Source organism: Neovison vison, chromosome 1 (assembly GCF_020171115.1).
Source record: "Neovison vison isolate M4711 chromosome 1, ASM_NN_V1, whole genome shotgun sequence".
NCBI lineage: Eukaryota > Metazoa > Chordata > Mammalia > Carnivora > Mustelidae > Neogale > Neogale vison.
In genome coordinates, this window is record NC_058091.1 from 30,898,375 (window position 1) to 30,920,901 (window position 22,527).

Sequence of the window (22,527 nt, forward strand, 5' to 3'; positions counted from 1 at the left end):
GAACACCACGGTACAGAGTTTGCTTTTCGTTTGCCATGTTGTAGAGATTCAGTTAAGGTCATTGGAGGAATGGCAGGATAAGAGCTGTGGAAACCACATGGATTCATGGAGAGGCAAGAGACAGGAGACAGGGGGCCAGTGAGGAGACAACTTCAGGAGTCAGGGAGAGAGCTGGCTTGGTGGCAGGAATGATGGGGAGGGTGGATGTCAGAGATCTGGGAAGAGAGTTCCATGAGCTTTGGCACCTGTGCCGATGCAGGAAGCTTTCCGAAGGAGTTGAGGGTGGTTAGGAAGGGAGGTGTATTCTGTGGGGAAACGGGATTTCAGTTTTGGTTAATAAAATAATTGGTCTTTAATTTTTTAAGGAAAATTCTGTATTTTACTATGCTTAAAAAAACCTAATGTTTCCCTTACAGAGAGAAGCACCAAGTTTGAATTGCACAGCAAGCACCGTGAGTGACAACGTGGGAGGTTTATTTAGGAGACCGAGAACTGGAGCAGAACTGCAGGTTTTCTGGACACCCCCCTGAGCCAGCAGGCTCCTCATTGTTGTTTAGATCTCAGCTTAAAGGGCTTGTCCTCAGAGACCACCTCACCCATGTGGACACGGCCGTTCTTGAGCATAATGTACCTTCATCACTGCACCTACAGCTTGTTTTACGAAACTCATTACACTTTATATTAGGTATACATGGAGTTATCTACTTATCTAACTTCCCACTGAAAGCTTTAGAGCAAGAACGTTAATTGCAACTTAACTTTTCCAAATTTAAAATTCTAAATTTTAACTTTCCTAAAAAATTTAGAAAATACCTCTAATATATGTTCACAATATATGTTTACTATGTGTTACTTACACATAGTGAAACTGGCACAGAGTAGAACAAATAAATATTAAGTAGATGCGATCGCCCTGACCAGGACATTTATGGAGCTCAGAGGAAGGTATAGCTTATTGGAAGCTTCATACAATATGGAAAATCAAGTGCATAGTTACAAGATCATCTAGAGAGGGAACACGAAAAGAAACACTTTTTTTTTTTTTTACATCGTTCTCATTTGACTTAATTGCATATAGAGTGTGAATTGATCAGGTAAATTAAGTTATTCTAGTGAGTGAATGATCTCTCACTCTTCTTCCTTCCCTTCCTTTCAGAGAGAGTAGGGAAACAATGACATTACTTGATGTCAGCTTTTACAAAGGCTGGGACAGTCAGAGTTCCTTAACTGTGGCCAGAAGGCCCCTGAGAGGAGCCGCAGAGCTGTGGAAAGAGACTGAGGCCACACGCACACTCAGGCTCGCCTGATGGCCGGATCCATTCACATACGTGTACTGATAAGCTGCAAACACAAACAGATGTTGTTGCGGTTAATGACCTAAAACAGATAAAACATCTTCTCAATCAAGAGATATTTGAAAAGCCTGGTCCAGACACTACGTCACATCACTCAGCGGGGATTTTGATTGTGTGACTTTGGGTGGGTATGTAAAATTCAGCTTTATGAGATGATGCCAAATTGTTCTCCAAAGCGATTGCACCTGCTTCTCTCCCACCGGAAGTGAAATCGCATCCTCCTTGCTCTACATATACTCAGTCTTTTAAAGTTTTGCTAGATCTGTGGGTGTAAAATAGTGCCCTATTTTGGCTTTACTTCTAGTAAAGTAATATCTTTTACTACCTTTTAATATGTATTTTAGTATATTTTATGTATTTATTAGACATCTAGATTGTCTCACCTGTCAAATGCTTGTTTATGACTTGTGCTCATTTTTTTAATAAGTTATCTGTTGATTACTCACTTGTGTGAGTTATTTTTTTTTTAATATATTTTCAGGAGCTATCCTTCTCTCTTCTGCTTTGTTGTATGTGTTGCAGACCTTTGACCAGTTTGTTATTTGCTTTTTTAAAATTTTTCCTTTTCCCACTCTATTTGTGGTGTCTTTTGATGAAAAGATATTGTTAGATTTTCTTACCCAAACTCATCCATCTTTTTCTTTATGGTTTATACATTTTGAGTCTTGAGAAATCCCTTCTTTATATATCCTTCTTTTCCTCCTACCTAAGCGTCTTCAAAAGTTGCCTTCTATGTTTACCTTTGAATGGTTCTAAAAGTGTAAGTTTTTTACATTTCCCTTCTTTGACTGTGTCTTTATGCTTTGGCAGCAGGTACCCAGAGCTCCCAATGCCATTATAATGTATCTGCTTGAATATGGCAAGTGTACAAATCAGAACTTTTCATTCTGAAATAGATTTGTAAAAGCAGCCCCCAAATGCAACTGTGTGACTTTTTGGAAAGCACTCACTCAGTATTTCAAGTATTTTTAAAGTTGAATGCAAATTCTGGATTTCAAACTACATTCTCAAAATTGTGTTTTCGGTCCCTAGGTAACTAACCTCATCTTATTTCTTAACCAGAAGGAAAAAAGGCTTTGTTGTGACATGGGATAAAGGGGCTGACCAGAGGCAACACCTTTTGGAAATGAAAAACACCATTTGGAAATGTCAGATGTCAGTGAAAGTCACAGCCAATGTTGCTGGTGAGCAGTGGTTTTTGTTCCAACTGTCTATACTTTTATGCTGTTATTAGTGACTTCATATATTTTAGCAAATCCAATTTCGAGGGGAGGTTTCACTGTATATATTATAAATCTTTCCTTATATTAAATAAGAAGAAATGTGTTCATAAAAATTATCTGGAATTTTATGTATTCCTTCTCCCCAAAATGCCTCGTTACTGAGAAATTCTCAATCCTTTCCCCTAAAAGACATTAAAGAAATTTGGGGGGATGTCTAGCCTCAATGGAAAGTCATACAAAATAGCTTTAATTTTTTTCCAATATGATTTTTCTGTAAGGAACAGTTAAACACCTGATTTTTTTTCCTTGTCATTTCCTTAGGGAATAAAAGAAGATACAAATCACACTGACAAATATTAGTATCACTTGGATTAAATTGAAGTCAAATTATTGTAATCATGCATCGGTCTTGGTCTTCTGTTTCATATCTGTGTAAAATTAAGCGACACAATTTCATTACCTCAGAAATCTGCCCCTATGAAGATCTAGCATAATGTCATGTGGAATTAATGATTCAATTTCTAGATGTGGATTTAAGCTGTACTGAGTATTAAAGCAATTTCAGAGAGTGTCTTTGTTATTTTCTTGGACATTTAGAAATATGGGTTGGGGATAGGAATACAGCCTGGTTAAATCAATACAGGATAGTAAATATTTAAGTGTGTCAGAATAAAAAGAGGTAATGTAGTTAAGTTTAATCCTGGGTAATAACCATCCAGGCCAGTGGCCTGCTTTTGAACTGAGAACGCACCTGCTTCCCTTTGCATCCTCTGCCAGAATGTGTGTAATGCTTCGAGCTGGGATTTCAAGGACAGTCAATACAGATTACTGCAGAATCTCATTTACATGACACCCTGGGTGTTCTGAGAAGAACCTGGGAAACCTATGCAATAGTTTATAGACCAAACGGACTTCCATATTAGGCTTTGCCTTGGCTCTGGGCACAATACGGGCCCCTATTGCATAATCCCTCTTGATGGAGAGGTACCTCTTGCAATGAAAGTCAAATGCATTATTTTGGCTAGTCAGTCTTCCCAGCTGCCACATGTCTTACTTTACGTCAAGTAGGCAGCTGCCTACAGCTGCCTGGAGACGGTTTTATCCATTATAGTCTTTTGGTGAGGGCTTGTGCTTCTTGAAATTTAGACCATGGGTGGTAGGTGACTCCACAATGACGACAATGAGAGAACCCAAGCAGCTTTGAGGCTTTGAGAGGACTTCCCTGACGGCAGAGTGATTCTAAAGCATCAGATTCCAATTCTGACCCCCAGATACTGTGCTTCGTGGACTAATTATTCATCCTCTTCTGAACCTTCTATTTCCCTTCTGCACCAATCTTGGTCATCCTGCTTCTACCTCAAAAAGGAATAGAAATGTTGGTCAAACACAAGATGGTCATTTAGGGTGATGTCTCTGCAGAATGCTCAGCATTTTAGCGCTTTTGAAAGAGTTTGAACTCAAAAGGTCTTGCTATGGCTTTGGCTGCAAAGTCATGCTTAGCTCTGGTGACGGACTGGGACCAGGAGATGAAAGAGGTTGTGTGGATGGCAACAGGGGAGAAGGAGCAAGCGGAGCAGCTCTGAATGCCTACACGTGGGACCATGAGTGAAAGAGAAACACGTTCCTGTGTCATCGGAGTCCTGATGTGCGGGCATTTGGGTGTTGCATTTGTTAGAGAATCACATCAAACCTGCGTGCTGATACATTTTTATGCTTTGTTTCCCATCCGAGGAATCTATAGGTATTCATTTTTAGGAGTGTTTTGTTGTAAAAATATGCAGAGATATTGATTGGCCATAAAAATTTAAAGTAGAGCACAGAATTGATCGAATAACTACAGAGGAAGTTCCTTCACAACCATTAATGCACACGCTCTCTTCCGCTGGGACACCGTCATCACACGGTTGGGTGACATTCCATTCTGTAGTACGGAAAAGACACATTCTACATTCCATTCACAGCTTCACTTTCAAGCTTTATTGGTTTCTTCCTTCTTTCGGACTTACCTATTTCTTTGTAACCCCCTTTATTAGCCCTAGTTTTGCCCTTTGTAGGTACATAGCAGAATCTGCACTTTTCATAGAACACACAAAGAAAGGCTGTATTGTCTTAGCAATAAGGGAGCGAAGACCAACCACATGCCAGGCTCCATTCTGTGCTTACATGAATGGCCACATCCAATCACTGTAATCTTATTAGATAATTCCTGTTAATGTCCTTGTTAGTTGAAACTTAGACTAATTCGGTGACTTGCCCATGGCCACACAGCTGGGAAGGGTTTGAACTCAGGCTTATACCAAAGCCCACACTGTTACCATTGCTCTCACCTTACTTTTTTCTTCTTTCTTTTTCCTCTTAGGTAGCAATACCTCCTGTCAGTGGTTACCCAGGTGATCAGCTGGTCTTCAAGCGATTAGCAAGGTCTTCATCACTTTTTCCCATCCATTCTCTTTCATCCATGCTCATTATTATTTGTCTGGCTCGAGGCCCTTCCCCAGCCGGTTGTGGATGAACAGTGCTGAACAGGAGAGAGCCAAGCACGCTCCTCCTGCTGTGTACAAAATCAAGCCATTAGTCAGCTGTCTTTGGGCTCTATTCTCTGCCTCCCTCACTGAGAGAAACTGTCAAACATTTTGCTGATTCAGAAATATAGTTTTTTCTTCTTCCTTTGTCATCAGGAAAGCTATATTACATTTTAGAACTAGTCCTAGATACTATTTCCTCTAAACTATTACACATAGTTAGCATACCCACTTTAAGAGGAAACCCATGGGTCTATTCACAGTTTTAAGGAGGAAAATACCTTTGAAATTGTGATGGTGTGTTAAACCTAGAAATGACAACAGACAGCAAACTAGAAAATGAACAACTATTCTAGGTAGCTGAGCAGATAAGTGTAATAATCTTGCATGTGAATACTTCTGTGTGTTCTTCCTCCATTCCCTTCACTATAAACTCAGAGGCAGGGTACTCTATTCACATATTTAGAATCTTTCATCAGAAAACATTGAAGTTGGAACTAGGAAGAGTGTAGCTGACTTGACTCACAAGCTGACTATTCCCCTATTAGGGATGATGCTCATTCTCGAATTCAGTTTCTATTTCTGCTCTGTATCATTGTAGTTACATTTCAATTTTGATTCAGAAAGAACAAAGAACATTAGTCAACCCTGGTAAACGTTCCAATGTCATGTGGGCCAAATCAGTTTGAAATCAGCCAGGGAGAACTAAAATAGTCACTATTTTATGAGGTTTTTATTGGACTTTGCATTTTGTACAAACTCTAGAATTTAACAATGTAATGATTTGGTTGTTGGTCTTGCTGAGTGGATACCAAGTGTACCCTAGGCAGAGAAACACATGTTGACTGTCATGGTGGTTACTATAATAGGTTGGAATGCCCTTCTCCATCATGTGACCTATTACAGAAGCTAAGGAGAAAGAGAAAAGAGAGGTATAGCAGGGAGAGGAGGGTTGCTCGATCAGCCACTTGGGCCTATATTGGCTTATATTGAATTCCCACTCATATTTAGAACCAAGACTTTAGAATCTCTAGAAGAAGAAATAAATGGCACCCAATACTGGTCCAGGTACTCCCAGTTTTCTTATCAGCACCTGATGTCTGGGCCATTCATGGCTTAGAAAAAATTTTTCTTCACTGTGTTACAGATAGGTGGGCAAAATTGTTCTAAGGAAATGTCTCCGGGGGCGTTCGTGTTAAAAGATACCTTGTACGAAAACATTCAAAAGTTGGTGCTGGTTTAAACAAAGTTAAACAGTTTTCTTTCCATCTGGATTTTCCGAAGTCTTTTTTATGCCAGTGTGCATTGAGAATCTGAGGGGTAAGTGTGGGGAGAAGAAATTACTCTCAGCAGTTCCCCAAACTTATTTGACCACAGAATTCTCTTTTTTTTCCCCAACAGAATGCCATCCAGATATTCATAGTATATGGGATACACTTTCTAAAATTTTCTTTGAAGACTTATTGAATAGATGCAAGATTAACATCAAATTACAGCGAAGTTATTTTCAAGCTGGGAGTTCAAAATAGAATTAGAACTCACTCCCATTAATAATTGTGTAGCTGTTAATCCTTGCTGAGTATTTTATAAAGAATGCTGGGAACTCTGAATATCAACTGAAGTTAGAATAAAGTTCCTGATGGCTTATCATTTCACTCTCATACCTTCCACTAATAGCATTTTGAATGTCCTTTTGCCCACAAGAAGATCTAAGTTCAGTGACAAGCCATAAACCTTCCCTCCCTTTCTGGTCCTTCATATATTTCCTGTCCTCTGAAATCCTTAGTTTTTATTGAGTTTTTTAAAGTAATGTGTCAGGTCCTAATGCTCCTGCTGGTTTAAGGAAAAATGCTCTCACTAATAAATTATAATGAATTGTCAGTCTCAACAGGCCTGTGACCTTCAGTCAGTAGGGGGTTCGAGGCTCCACTCCACTTCCCCGCCTTCTTGTTGGAACCACTTTTCTTGTTCCAGTCTGTCCCTCTTAATTTATGGGTGGGCTGCCCACAGGACAACTCACCTGCGAAAATAGTTCATGCCGTGGTGTTTATTATACTAAGTAGGGCTCATGCTGACTGAGAGTTTGTACAAGGGGATGGAGTTACTGTCAAGATCTGCCATCATCTGAGCTGAGCTGGCATTCAAAATCTCTCATATTTCAGCCTCTTAAATTTAGTGGGGTGGGAGTGGGACGGATCGGAGTGAGCTGGGGCACGGCAGGGTGAAGCCTGCTTGTATGGGTTGTTCTAGAACCTCTGTAAAATCTGACTTTAGTGAAATGCACCAGCAGGACTGCAGAATAGAAATAGTAAAATGGCGCTCTGCTAGCACAAGGTAATGAGAGATCCCTGTTGTCTCTGGCAAGGAATGCTAAGTTACGTAGGTTTAAGCCGATTTTTTCAGTGAACTGAATGAAATACTAACTGGATATATTTTCTCTATTCCCCAGTGTTAAGCATTCCTGGTTTATTAAATTAATACGGACTACTTCTAGAGAATTTGAAAAGAATATGCTCCCCCCAAAAGACAAACAATAATGCTACCATCTCTTAGAGACTGTTACTCTTAACACTGTAGTTTTTTTTCCCCTAGTGGGTCGTCTATGCATATTTGCCATAATTGCGACAATAGAATATATGCAATTTTGTGGGTTTTTTTCACCTGATAGTATATCATAAGCATTTCTCATATTACAAACACTCTTTGTAAATGTACATCCTTTCTAATGCTGAGCAGTGTTTTATAGCAGTGTGAAGTGTTACGTCATTGTTAAGTCATTCTCTAACAGTGGAAGAGCCTTAATGTTATGCTCTGTCACATGAGCTTTAGTATTTGCTTTAACTTTTCTTATCTTTCCGTTTTTTCCTGCCCTCCCTCTTTTCTTTTCTTTCTTCTTTCCTTCCTTCCCTCTTTTTTTTTTTTTTTTTTTTGAAAATACTAAAAAATCAAGTTTCTTCCTGAAACTCAGGGCCTTTCTATTGCCATCTTCTCTTCCTACAGGACTTTTCTGCCGGCTTTGCAGAGACAGGCCCCAGGAAAGCTCTCGAGGAACGACTGATGGAATCATTCATTCATTGTTGGTCTTGGTCCTCCTGGAACAAGAGCTGTCTGTCTTGTTCAGCACTAAGTCTCTAGACCCTCTAATGGGTCTGGGACATTGTAGGTAATCAGTACATATTTATTGAATGAATTAATAATATCAAATCTTTAAGTTATTCCTCTTTACCTTTTTTGAGTTTTTCTTAATAATATAAAGAATTGTGCTTACTTTTATTAATATTATGAAAAAATTTGTGCTTAAATTTTTATCTGCATTTTGAATGATCTCCTTGGTATTGATTATTAGAGTGAAAACTTACAGACCAAAGAGCCTGAGCATCTTTTTTTTTTAATAACTTTTTTTTAAAGATTGTATTTATTTGACAGAGAGAGATCACAAGTAGGCAGAGAGGCTGAGAGAGAGGAGGAAGCAGGCTCCCTGCTGGGCAGAGAGCCCCATGTGGGGGCTCCATCCCAGGACCCTGGGATCATGACCCGAGCCAAAGGCAGAGACTTTAACCCTCTGATCCACCCAGGCACCCCGAGTCTGAACATCTTAACATTCTTAACTCAAGTCAATTGGCTTTTGTGAGAGTTTGTACTGTTAGTATCAGCCATGAAGGAGTGTGCTCTTCTAACCTGAATCTCAATTACAATTCTCACTGCAACCAGGACTGGCTCATTTTTAAACCAAATGCTGCAAAAATAGGAATCATGCAGTTTTAATTTAATGTCTTTGTTTACTGTTGACTTCTTTCATTACCTGTGTTTCCCCCCTTGTGAATTTTCTAAGTTCCTTACCCACTTGTCCCTTGGGCTTCTTTTCTTATTCTTATTCTTATTATTTTCTTATCAGTTTGCTTGGGGTTCTTTTAAGCCAAAAACGTTAGTCTTTTATCTATGTACTTATTCAAATTTTTAGTTTACTTTAACATTTTAAGAGTTATTTATAAATCAAATTTATCAATCTTTCTATTTTTCTGTAATTTGTTCCATAGTATTTAATCCTAGAAAATCCTACCCTATTCCAAAATCAGATAAATACTCATCTGTCTTATAACTTTTCTACGGTTTGACCATTTTAAAAACGTTTAATTTGATAATTTGTCTGGTACCTCTTTGTCTTAAAACATTTTGATGTAATATACACCAATTTAACTATTGCTATAATTGAAAATAATTTAAATGTCTCTTTGTAATGTTTAGAAAATATATGAGTTAGTCCTCCTAAAACAGGAACAAATTTATTTTGGTGTTTTACTGACTGCTAATCAACATGCTTAACATGTTCTGAAGTATCAGTAAAGGCCTGCAAAGTCTTTTGAAATTAAACAAATTTTATCATCAAAATTAAAACACTTTAGTATAAGGAAAAATGTCCAAGTTAAAAACCAAGAAAAAAACTGAAAGAACATACAGTAATGTATAATACAAAGATTTAATACCCAGAATACAGGAAGTACTTTCAGGAATCAATGAAAAAGATAACTGAACAGAAAAATGGGCCAAAGTTAAGAATAGGCGATTCATAGAAGAACAAATAAAAATGACTAATGAATGGGAGTGCCTGGTTGGCATATTCGGATAAACATCAGATTCTTGGTTTTGGCTCAGTTCAGGATTTCAGGGTCATGAATCAAGACCCCTCTGGGGCTCTATGCTCAGTGGGGAGTCTGCTTGAGATTCTCTCCCTCTGTCCCTCCTCTCCATGCTCTCTTTCTCGCTCTCAAATAAATAAATAAAAAAAAATCTTTTAAAAATGACTAATGAATAAATTCAATTTGCCCAGACATGAGCAGTTAAGGAATTGTAATTGAAAAATGGAAGTATATTTTACCTGCATTAATTTGGCAAAAATTTTCGAAGACTGATATTCATTTCTTCCATGAACCTTGTTGGATGTGTAAACTGGGATAGTCATTTTTGGAAATCGTTTTCATAATCCACCAATGTGAATTAGAGATGGATCTATAGTTCTTCAACCTATCAATTTTATTTCTAGATTTTTAGATTGCAAAGCTACTTAGCTATGTTTCCAAAAAGGCAAATTAAATAACCTTTAAAGGATATTTCAAGGTTTATTTATAAAACCGAACTATTTGGTCACAACCCAAATTTCCATTAGTGAGGTAGTGGCTAAACAAATATGGTATAGCCATATCATGAAATAGGAGTCAGCAGTTTAAAAGGATGGGGTAATAGCATCCTGGAGAGAACATCAAGATATGTATTTTATTAAAGACAGCTCTAGAATAATCCATATGGTATGAACGTATTCCATTTATACTCTAGCCATAAAACAAGGCTCTCTGTTTCTAGGTTCTATCATCTATCTCTCTATCTAATCTCTTTCTCTCTCATCAGTCAATGAGAAGCATGTAAACATATTAAAAAAAAAAAAAGTCTGGAATGACAGATACCGTAGTAATAATAGTAGTTATTTGAGGAGAGGAGATTGGGGTTAGTGAAGGCAGAGGCATATTTTTGCATTTCCTTTAGTTATAAATGCAGATTTTAGGTAAGGATGGCACTTATGTATGTGTGCCTGTATACATATGTATGTATATTATTGGGTTGATTTCTAATTTTGGCTTTTATAAACCAGAGCTACAACTAAAAAATTTGAAGATGCATTGATTGGTCCATCATTCATTTCTGTAAGTAGCTTACAAATGTATTTTCATTAAAAAGAAATAAAATTATATCAAAGCATACGCAGGAAAAATCAATTCTAGATTTAGGAGGTGTCAGGAGCACATACTTGAATCTCCTCTGCCAACATTAAGTCTGTATCAATGAAATAAATATAAAAGACTATTCTTTTTTTTTTTAAAGATTTTATTTATTTATTTGACAGACAGAGAACACAAGTAGACAGAGGCAGGCAGAGAGAGAGGAAGGGAAGCAGGCTCCCTGCTGAGCAGAGAGCCCGATGTGGGACTCGATCCTAGGACCCTGAGATCATGACCCGAGCCGAAGGCAGCGGCTTAACCCACTGAGCCACCCAGGCACCCCAAAAGACTATTCTATTCTCTGAAACCAACTAAGTAAGCAGCAATTTAATTCACTTTTGCCACTGATTAACTGGAGTTAGCGCGGACTCCACAGGTTAAGGTCTCAGTCCCATGTAACTGTCCCCACTACAGATGTGAGCTGTTAATGGTATCTCCCATCGTCCACCCTATAGCCCATCTGACTACAAATCTGAGGGGTTTCCCACAGTCCCCTCATCAGATAAGTCCCTAGCACAGCTCATAGGACTCAGGAAAACACTTTGTTTTATGGAAACACTTTACATTTACTGGTCTATTATAAAGGAGGCAGTTCAGGAACAACCAATGGGAGAGATTTTTTTTTTTTTAAAGATTTTATTTATTTATTTGACAGACAGAGATCACAAGTAGGGAGAGAGGCAGGCAGAGAGAGACGGAGAAGCAGGCTCCCTGCGGAGCAGAGAGCCTGATGTGGGGCTCGATCCCAGGATCCTGGGATCATGACCTGAGCCGAAGGCAGAGGCTTTAACCCACTAAGCCACCCAGGCGCCCCCCAATGGGAGAGATTTAAATGCAATAAAATAAACTTACTGAATTACTTATTTCTAACTCAACTTTTAAAAATAACTTCACCTCAAATACTTTGAAACACATTTGTTCTTGTTTTTAAGGTAATTATTTCTTGCTATATGCATGTATGTGGGCAAAAATTGCCCATTCATTGTTTTGTTTTGTTTTCATACAGTTTTTCAAGAATACATTCAAGTCGCAAGATCTTCCATTTCTTCCAATTGTGGAGCTTCTCAATGAAGCAGAATGTTCGAGGGAGAAATTCTTAAGACGTATTTCAAAGTATTGAAAAAATTTAAATAAAATTGCATGGAGCAATGCTTTCAGCATAGAAATGAAATAGGCCATTTTTACCTGCTGTAACCATGTTAATATTTATTCACTGTATTTTATTTTCGCCATGAAGAAAATATGACACTAGTGAAAGATTCTCTCTTGAGTTGAACATTGCACATCAGACAGATTGTATCAGTAAGCCATACCTGTAATTGACTTTGTAGAAATCAGATGCTATTGATATGAAATATGGTACAAATGAGATATAGGCAATTCTTGCACAATAAAATGTTGTGGCTTTGAATTTTTCCCACAGTTTTAATATTTTATATTAATAAAATAGTTCACCAGAAACACACACCAACATGCTTTATACACCAACATAAGCAAAACGACAAAGACGCTGGACGCCTACACGTTTTGTAACTTGTTTAATGTTATCAATCTTGAGACAATACAGAAAATATTTATCCCTGAAAAGAGAATTTCCCATCAAGTTAATTTATTCAAATTAAGCTTACCCCTTTCCCTGTTTTCCTTTATTGGTTGAATTTGTATTCACAGACAAGGTATCGTGGGCAATTCCAGAGTCCCAGTGTCTCAACTTCCCAAATGCAAAATGTGTTTCTTTTCTGCTAGGGCGAAGGAACTCAGGATTCAGTGATTGGTTTCACCCTGAACTTTATTTCATCTGCATCTTCTGGCTGGTAGTACCATATACAATATAATAGGGCAGTGAATCTTCTTCACCAATTTCCCTGTTTATTTTTCACAGATTGAAGTATCTGAGTGCTAGAAAATCTGTAGGGAAGTCGAGTCCAGTAATCAAGAATTTTAACAAGAACTCTAAAGTTTTATACGCATCTATCTCTTCCACACAGTCACTTAGATGTCTAACAGGAATGATAGATTTAATGTGTCCAAAATAGACCTTCCGATTCTCCTATCCCCCCCCCATACCACATTTTACAAGTGTTTCAACATTTGTCAAAACCTGAAAAGTTCTCCTCTCTCAGCTTTCCCTCAGCTTAGTAATTGGCATCTTCAACCACTTCGTCCTGGATCCTGAACCCCAGTAACCATCTCTGGTCCTTCTCTTTCCCTCATCATTCACCTGCAATCCCTTAGCAAGCTAACTGACTCTTCTCTACTATTTCACAATGCAACCTTTGCCTACGCCTCTGACCTCACATGGGATGGCTCTTCCTTATTCCAGATGCTTCAGGCACGCTCACCTTTGGTCTGTTTTTGGAAATTTGATAAGCCCCTTCTTGCCTTAGGGACATTGCACCGCTCTTCCCCCGTGGTGGAATGGTTGTCATACTGCCACATAATTAATTGGCCCCTCCTTGCCATTTAGATCTCAGCTTAAATTTCACCTCCATAGAGAACTTTCCTGACCACATAATCTAAAATAGCTGGTTCAGTTGCTAAATATTTTATTTTGTTTTTATCTCTTTTTTTTTAAGATTTTATTTAATTATTTGACAGACAGAGATCACAAGTAGTCTGAGAGGTAGGCAGAGAGAGAGGAGGAAGCAGGCTCCCTCCTGAGCAGAGAGCCCGATGTGGGGCTCAATCCCAGGACCCTGAGATCATGACCTGAGCCGAAGGCAGAGGCTTAACCCACTGAGCCACCCAGGTGCCCCTTGTTTTTATCTTAATAGAGCAGGTCTATCGCATATTTTCTTACCTATTATCTATAAGTTTCAAAAGAGAGATACTTTTAAGTTTTGTTCAACACTCTATATCCCATGCCTAGAGGAAGGACTGATGAAAGTAGATGTTCAATGACCTGAGTTTCTCAGTGCATGACGATAACATTCCAGAATCTATGGCCCAAGTGAATTGCAGCTTTTAATCTAAACTTCACAACCTACTAAAGCCTTCTGCCCTCCCTTGGCCCTCTTGACTATTTTGCTTTATCATGTCTCCTTTCCCTTTTGTCTTTCTCCACCTACATTTCACTTTCTCTTCGTGCAGCTTCTTTTCCCTCTAACCTTTTTCTTCACTATCTCTCCTCCCTCCCTTATTCTTTGTCCCAAACTGGACATAAAATGGACCTGGAAGATCTTTTAAAAATATTTGTTTCACTTGTTGAATAAATCTTCAGTTTCCCTGACCTTAATTTAAAAAGCAGATGAGCTGAATGCTTTATATTTTTCTAAGAAAAAGAGATATAAATTAATTTTTAAAAATTATTTCAATATGGCATTGACCCCAAGAGATAGGGAAAATCTTTTCTGTGCCTGCTCTTGTTTCAATGTTTTTTTTTTTTTTTTAAAGATTTTATTTATTTATTTGACAGAGAGAGATTGCAAGTAGGCAGAGAGACAGGCAGAGAGAGAGAGGAGGAAGCAGGCTCCCTGCTGAGCAGAGAGCCCGATGCGGGACTCGATCCCAGGACCCTGAGATCATGACCTGAGCCGAGGGCAGCGGCTTAAGCCACTGAGCCACCCAGGCGCCCTGTTTCAATGTTTCAAATAACTTTTGAACATCTGTAAATCTGGAGCTTAAATGAAAGAGTCATTCCCAGAGAAGGAGAGGACATTGATGTAATGTGCATTGAAAGAAATCCAGAAATCCAGAAAGAGGACACCCTGTGTCCTCTTCCTGGGGCTGACTATTGAAATGTGAGGGAAACTGGAAAACTGGAAACCATTCAGCAGACACCTAAGTCTACTTAGGTAGCATGACTCTAACGACTCTAATGACTCCAACCAGTGTGACCCAATGCCAAACACTCCACTGAATATGAAGGCTCCTTGGTTTTACCGCACACACTACAGTTTTGATGACTTGTCAACAACATGTTGCTGATTCTTGTAGTTTGAAAATGACCTAACCAGGAAAAGTGCATATCTTGGGTTGTTTCATCTGGTTATGGGGTCCTGAGAAAATAATATCTGGAGAAATGAGAAACTACTTAATGTGAGTATGTTTTGAGGCTTTCAGAGTTAGTTCAAAAGTACAAAAAATTAAAGTTGAGATAAAAGTGGATTGCTATAGGGTCGCCTGGGTGGCTCAGTTGGTCAAGCATCTGACTCTTGGTTTTTGGCTCAGGTCATGATCTCAGGGTGGTGAGATCCAACCCCATGTCAGGCTCTGCGCTTGGTAGGGTCATTGGGTTCTGCTTGGGATTCTCTGTCTCCCTTTTCCCTTCCTTGCCACTCTTTCCCTCTCTAAAAAAAAAAAAAAAGCGGATTGCTATAAGGCTTATGCTCATAGACTGTTTTGTTCTTGGTGTGTGTGTGTGTGTGTGTGTGTTTAAGATTTTATTTATTTATTTGTCACAATGAAACAGAGAAAGAATGAGACAGGACTCTGGGATCATGACCTGAGCCGAAGGCAGATGCCTAACCAATGAAGGCACCCAGACAGCCCAAGCTAATGCTGGTAAACTGTTAACCACCTATAAGATGAATAACCTCATCTTTGTAGATCATGGTTAAACCCAATGGGTTAAGAAAAAAACAGCTTGTGGATGATCATGGGGGCATTATTTATTTTCTCTTCTTGATAGTTTTTTCCAAATAATAAAAAAAAAAAATCTCTTCTCATTACTCTTCTTACTCCCTCTAAGACCCTCTTTAACTAGCTGCACCAAAGGAAACTTGGAAATGATTAAAAGGCAATGCTTGATTAGTACTGCTATATCCTTCTTTCCCTTGGGTATGAGTTTCTCACAGGTGTGGGCTCCGATCCTGAATAGGGTGACAGCTACTCTCATTGGGTTATACTGTGACTGAGTGGGTAATCTGCTTGATTCAGAGATGCTATAAGATTGATTGTAACTTCCATATTAGATTTAATCATAGATAAGGTTTCTATCTTTTTTTAAAAAAAAAAAAGTGGATTGCTATAGAGCCAAGGATAGCATGGTCACATCTGATATGAGTGAGTGTGTGTATGTGTGTGTGTGAGAGAGGCAGAGACAGAGACAGAGGGAGAAAGAGACACAGAGAGAAAGAGACACAGAGAGAAATACTACCTAAAAGAAATAAAATAAAATAATTTCTGTGATTACAACTTCAAAATACAGCAACAGTATTAGAATATGATCCACCAAATTCAATGCTTTTTTTTCTATTTATGAAGTAGTAAGAGGGTTTGAAAACCATTTAACATTCATTGTATTTTCAAATTCCTCATTAAAATGTGTAACATCTAAGAATATTAGGAGTGACTAAGCAGATTAAAATATTAGCATTGAAATTGTTAATATAAATCAATTTTGTCTAATGAAGAATACATTTCAGTTAAAGAGGAGGCTTTATTACGAATGCTGATAGCTTTCCACTGGGGACAGGTATGTGATTCTAAGATGTTTTGACAATTTAAAAAAGTTATGACATGTAGCAACCGAGAAAAGTCGTTTATTTATCTGAGATAGGAGAAAGAAAATTCCTCAAGTGGTTTCCATTCTTTCATGCCAATCAGGCTGTTCTCAGTTGAGCAGCACGGGTCTTGGGAGAGGAGGAGGAGGAAGGAGAAAAAACAAGGCAAGAAAAGAAAATATTTAAAAATGTGGGTGGTGCATCAAGGATAAAAACATGAGAATATGTTTGCTTCTACCCAGACTGTCACAAATCTGGAAAGTAAGGTTGAGGGCCCATTAAGAATTTGGCCCGAGATGTAATGTCATCTAACACTTGCAGACGACACGGAACACAGATTTTAGCTGTACAGCTGTGAAGACACCTGCCAGGGCCCTCCAACTCCTCAGATTTCTTGCCTCTGCATTATTGAAAGATCCGATCTGATGTCCATGAAGGTATTTCTCCCTGTAAATGGAAGATATGGTGACTGCAAATGTATTATTTGAGTCTCACGTGCCTTCATTTCGATACCTCTTTTGTTAGAGGAGTACATTGCTAAGCACACTCATTCAGATATTTGAAACATAAAGCCACTTACAATCCCTTCTAATTGTCTCTGTAGTTCATTAGCCTTGTCATTTCTGGTTACTAGATAATCAGAATACAATCTGCCTTTCCACTGAGAGGACCTGGCATAGATCCTTCATGAACGTGGCTTTCCTTGAAAGCACAGGAATTCTCTCTGCCGCTCCTGACTTCCCAGTGGCGGAAGAGGGCTCAACTGCCGAAGTTCCCAGTTATGACCCAGCTGAGGATCCCCTCTCAAGCAGGCATCCCACACAGATTTAGAAGAGCTCTGTGAAGGCAGGAGCCCTCCAAACCAAAGCTCTGCACACTGTGCTGCCAAGGTCAGGGGTATCGTTGTGTCATTCTATTCTGTGCAAGGCCGTCCACATTCCGACCACTGGGCATATGTATCAGAGAATAAAACAGGCAGGAATTCATTCCCACAAGGAACTGATTTTCTTTCTTTCGTTCTTTTTTTTTTTTTTTTAAAGATTTTATTTATTTATTTGACAGGCAGAGATTACAAGGAGGCAGAGAGGCAGGCAGAGAGAGAGAGGGAGGAGGAAGCAGGTTCCCTGCTGAGCAGAGAGCCCTATGCAGGGCTCGATCCCAGGACTCTGGGATCATGACCTGAGCCGAAAGCAGAGGCTTTAACTTACTGAGCCACCCAGGTGCCCCAGGAGCTGATTTTCTAATGGAGGAGACACCACAAATAAAATAAATGAGAAAAGTACATAACGTGTTAGTGTGAAGAGCTGAAGAGAAAAAATAGCAAAGAGCTACAGAATGTGTCAGGGAGGGAAGATGGCGAAAATGTAGTGACAGGGGCTAAGGGAGGCCTCCCCGAAAAGTAGCGGCTGTGGAGGATATTGTGCTGTGTCCCCCAGACCCTCCCTCGTGCCCGAGACACATGCTCCCCCAGCTTCAGGAGGGGGCAGGGGGCGGGCAGCTCTCAGCTGAGTCACTCTCGTGGAATAGCCTTCAGGAGGACAGTCCTGTGGCCAGGGTCATACTTGGGGGTAGCCGGCATTCAGTGAGTGGTAAACAAATTTTTATAAAATCCAAGCCCTTTTTTCTCAAGATAGTGAAATCCTGGAAAGCCATCCCGGCACCAGAACTCCCGGCACCAGAACTCCACTGAAATAGGCTGAGGCCTCTGGTATGATTTCATCACAGTTCAAAGCTTTCTTCTGCACAGGAACGGAAGCCGCAGCTTTATTATAAGAATTTAAGGCCTAATCCTTCGTCATGACCTTTTATCAGAAAATGGTCTAGGGCGCCTGGGTGGTTCAGTGAGTTACGCTTCTGCCTTCAGCTCAGGTCATGATCCCAGGGTCCTGCGATCGAGTCCCGCATTGGGCTCTCTGCTCTGCAGGGAGCCTGCTTCCTCCTCTCTCTCTCTCTGCCTGCCTCTCTGCCTACCTGTGATCTCTCTCTGTCAAATAAATAAATAAACTCTTAAAAAAAAAGAAAATGGTTTAATTGGCAACGGTGCATTTTTGATGGAAAGGGGCACCACTCAAGATATGCTGTTTTATATGCTCCTGTAACTTTTTTGCCCAGAAAATTGTATTCTGAGTTCTGCTAAGCCATCACAGAACACATTGGTCCAGATCATTTCAATTAATGTTCTGTTAAAAACGTATTTAATTTGTACATTTGACTTAATTCTATCCCATAGATGGTTTCTTTCTTTGTCCTCAAGCCATGCCCTCCGGCACAAACCCTTTCCCTGTATTTCAAGGGTCCCACGCGTACATGACTATAAGGAGCTGGCAGGTAACAGACATGTGCCGAGCAGGTTAACAATAGGGAGCGGTGCAGACTGTGGTCAGCTGGAGGGGACACGCCAATACCCAGCGCCATCTGATCTATTACCAAGTTGTAAGGATAACCTGATGTTGCCAGATCCTCCCATTTTTATCTGGACAAGCCTGAAATTTTAACATTTCAGTGGAAAATCTCTGAAATTTAGAATGCTGGTAACCAAATCAGAAGTAGAAAAAACACCGTGCTTGACAAACCACATCTGTAGTTCATAGTCAGCTGTGAAGCTTTCCATTTAGGCTTCTGACATCGATAGGAGATTTAAAGAAGATCACATCTTCATGCAATTATAATTTGGAACCTGAGCTGGCTACGTTTCATACAGCCCTGCCCATAAAATATCACTTCTTCTTTGTGCATGTATGTTTGCCCCACTGAAGAGCAAGTGCCTTTGAAGAGAAGAATGGGGTTGTCTTCCTCTCTGTGTCCCCCAAGCACCCACACGAAGCTTTCATGTGGGAGGCGTGTATACATACTTGTGCAAGAAATATCACAGAGCTGTCCTCCACTGGTCCCATTTTAAGCATTTTGGGTTACGATATTATGGCAAAAGCAAAGTAAATTGAGTATAAAAATCAGTTTTGTGGGACAGTTATTTCATTAAATTGGTGCCAAAGGACTACTTAGTAAAACACTCTTATCCTGTAGAATCTTATTCTGTTGAATCTATAGATTAGAACTTGTTTTCTACTACTGTTTCTTAAAATAGGGTCGGTTACGTTGGTAATATAAATGGTTCCTTTATAAAATGAATGAACTTGAATACACTTGAAAAGAAATACACTTGAAAAGATGTTTTCACTCAATAGCGAGTGTACAAATTAAAATGATGATAAGGCAAGTATTGTTTTACTTATCAAATGAACGGAAGTTTAGAAGTTTGATGGTCCTAAGTATTGGCTACTGTTTGGGCAAACAGGTGGTCACGCATTGTTTCAAAGAATATAAATTGCTACAATTTTTTTACATTGGATTTTGACAGTACTGATAAAAATAAAACCACACATACCCTTTGATGTGCAATTGTAACTTTAGGAATTTGTGGTACAGAATGTTGGTGTAAGTGTTCAGAGATGTCCATGCATGAAGGCAACATCTTTTGTAACAGCAAAATATGAAAACAAGCTTTATGTCTGTCTGTGGCAGATTGTTTAGGTACACTATGATTCCATTATTATATAAATAATGTAGATCTAGCTAAATGTGACAACACAAAGAGATGTCCACAATAGAGTGAATGACCAAAAACTTTCAATTTTTGTAAAATTATAAAGCATGTTTTTATAAACATATATATTTGAAAGACTTTGAAAGCACAGTTAATGTCCAGAAAGATAAACATCGTAACAGTGGCAAACTGGAAAATGACATAGGGGAGGAGAAATTTTTTATGTTATGATCTTCTGTATTTGTATTATTTTTGACAATGAAGGCTCTGATTTTTCCTTCTATAGTCCTGGTGAAAGTGTTGTTTCACCAGGACTATAGAGGGAATATGTTTAACAGCATAGAGTTTATATGCTGTTAGCATATAAACTCATGCTCCATTATAACTATCATGTTACAGACAGTTTTTTTTTTTTCATTAAAGGGCTCAAAGATTTTCAGATTTTCAATATGGACATAATTGTTACTAGACAATAATAAACACAATTTGTTACTAGACACCTCATCTGAAATGATTTGCTTTGATGCAGAGGATATGGGGCATATAATAATACCTTAGTGCCAACTCCATCCTTATCTGAGTTACGTAGAGACCTCTGGCCCAGCAGTGGGCAGTGCCCCATGTTTGTGGTTTAAGACCTAGCTTGGTTATACAGGTATCCATTGAACAATGTGGGTTTGAACTAGGTGGGTCCACTTATATGTGTGTATTTTTTTTTTTTTATAAATACAGTAAGTATATTTGTAAGTCTATTTTCTTTTCCTTACGATTTTCTTAACATTTCCTTTTCTCTAGCTGACTTTAATAACATTTCCTTTTGTCTAGCTTATTTTATTATAAGAATATAGTACGTACAGTGTATAATACATTTAACATAAGAAATCTGTGTCAATTGACCGTTTACATTATTGATAAGGCTTCCGGTCAGCAGTAGGCTTTAATAGTTAAGTTTTAGGTGTGTGAAATGTTATATGCAGATTTTTGACCGAAGGGCAGGGGTTCGTGCCCCTAACCACATGTTGAACAATCCATGTTGTTCAAGGGTCAGCTGTGTAAGATATGGCTAACGCATTTCAGATTATGATTCATTATTGTATAAATTCATCTCTACTGTGGATTAAATTAGTACTCTTCAAATCTCACTAGGTACAATAAAAGCCCAGATGAGCTCCAAGTCATGCATATTAACACTGAAATGTTTTATAAAGAACGCTCTTGTTAGGTGTTAGGAGATCCTTAATTTCTCGACAAAACTTTCAAGGGATTGGTACCATTTTTTAATGCATTTTACAAGTAAAAAAACCTGTGTACTACTTCAGGCTACCCAAGCAGCAATTAATAGAATCAGGATGCGAACCTGTTATTTTAGGGAAGTAGTGTGGTCCGGCAGAAAGGCAGAGGCTTCCAAGTAAAAAGTAATAAAAGATCTGTTTGATCACACAATAAACTATGTAACTCAGGAATGCAGCACTGGCTCTATGGGTCAGATCAGGTAACACAATTTTGCAACATTAGTACCTCTTCATTCTGTAAGCGTGAACCGGTCAGGTAATAAACACTGTACTTTCAGGACAAATCCAAGAATAACAAACTTAATACAGCAGTGGAATTTACCGATGCACTCTGCCACTAAGGCGTCTGAACCCAGGAACATATGCAGAGATGATAAATTCATGAGTGTGTCTGGCGGAAGAGCTGAAACAGATGTGCAGAGCGAGGGACATCAAAGTTAAAACAATTACCATCTCAACAAACGGGTAGTTCTCCCAGACACAAGCTTAGCATTTTCAAAAGACCTGGGCATTCTTTATATCCTACAGGCAAATCGGAGGTGGTACATTGGGATGCAAAGCATATGTAAATCATTAAAACAAAGCAAAACAAAGCCGAGTGACCATTAGTTGCTTTAAGATACTTCCATTCAGCGGCAAATGTCAGGGGAACAATCGTCTGGGGAACAATCACAGTCTTTTTTTCCCCCTTCTCCCCTCTACCGCCCTCTCCCAGAGGCTTCCCTAACGTGGGTACATTTGCCAGCGCTGCCTTGGCAAGGTGGAGATTTGGGGTCAGAGGGAGGCCAGCCGGCACTGCCAGGTGACGTCCAATGGGGGAAAACAGTGAGTAAAGTGCAGCAGACATAGTGGGCCTAAGGGTAGATGCGGCTGGACGCACCGCTGGAGTTTTCTCTGGTCCATAGGACTGAAGTCCTTAAAATGTAGATGTCTCCTTCAGAGTTTGGGGATTGCAAATGGCTTAAAAAGAACGATCATTCAATGTGTTCTTTTGCCTATGTTACATGTAAAGGAATTCAAAAAGATTTTTCCATTAAGTGATGATTATGTGTTTTATTCCAAGCTTATCATAACAGGTAAGATCCAGATTTAGTAAATTGATAAGTAAATGAAACATGTTCTTTTTGACTTTATGGCTAGGTATTTTTATATGAAATAGAAACGGGCCAAAACAGAATTTTTAAAACCGTATTTCATTTTCACTACCTGTGGCTTCACTGTCTTGTCTTAAAAAAAACCTCAGTAACTGGAAAGACTTGCACCTGTGGATATTTCAAGGGGGTGCTTTGCCTGCAAATGGTATTTATTTGGTCTATCAGTAGCTTTTAAGTTTGAGTGCTCCTGTTTAACAGTCTTTAAAAAAAAAGGTAAACTAC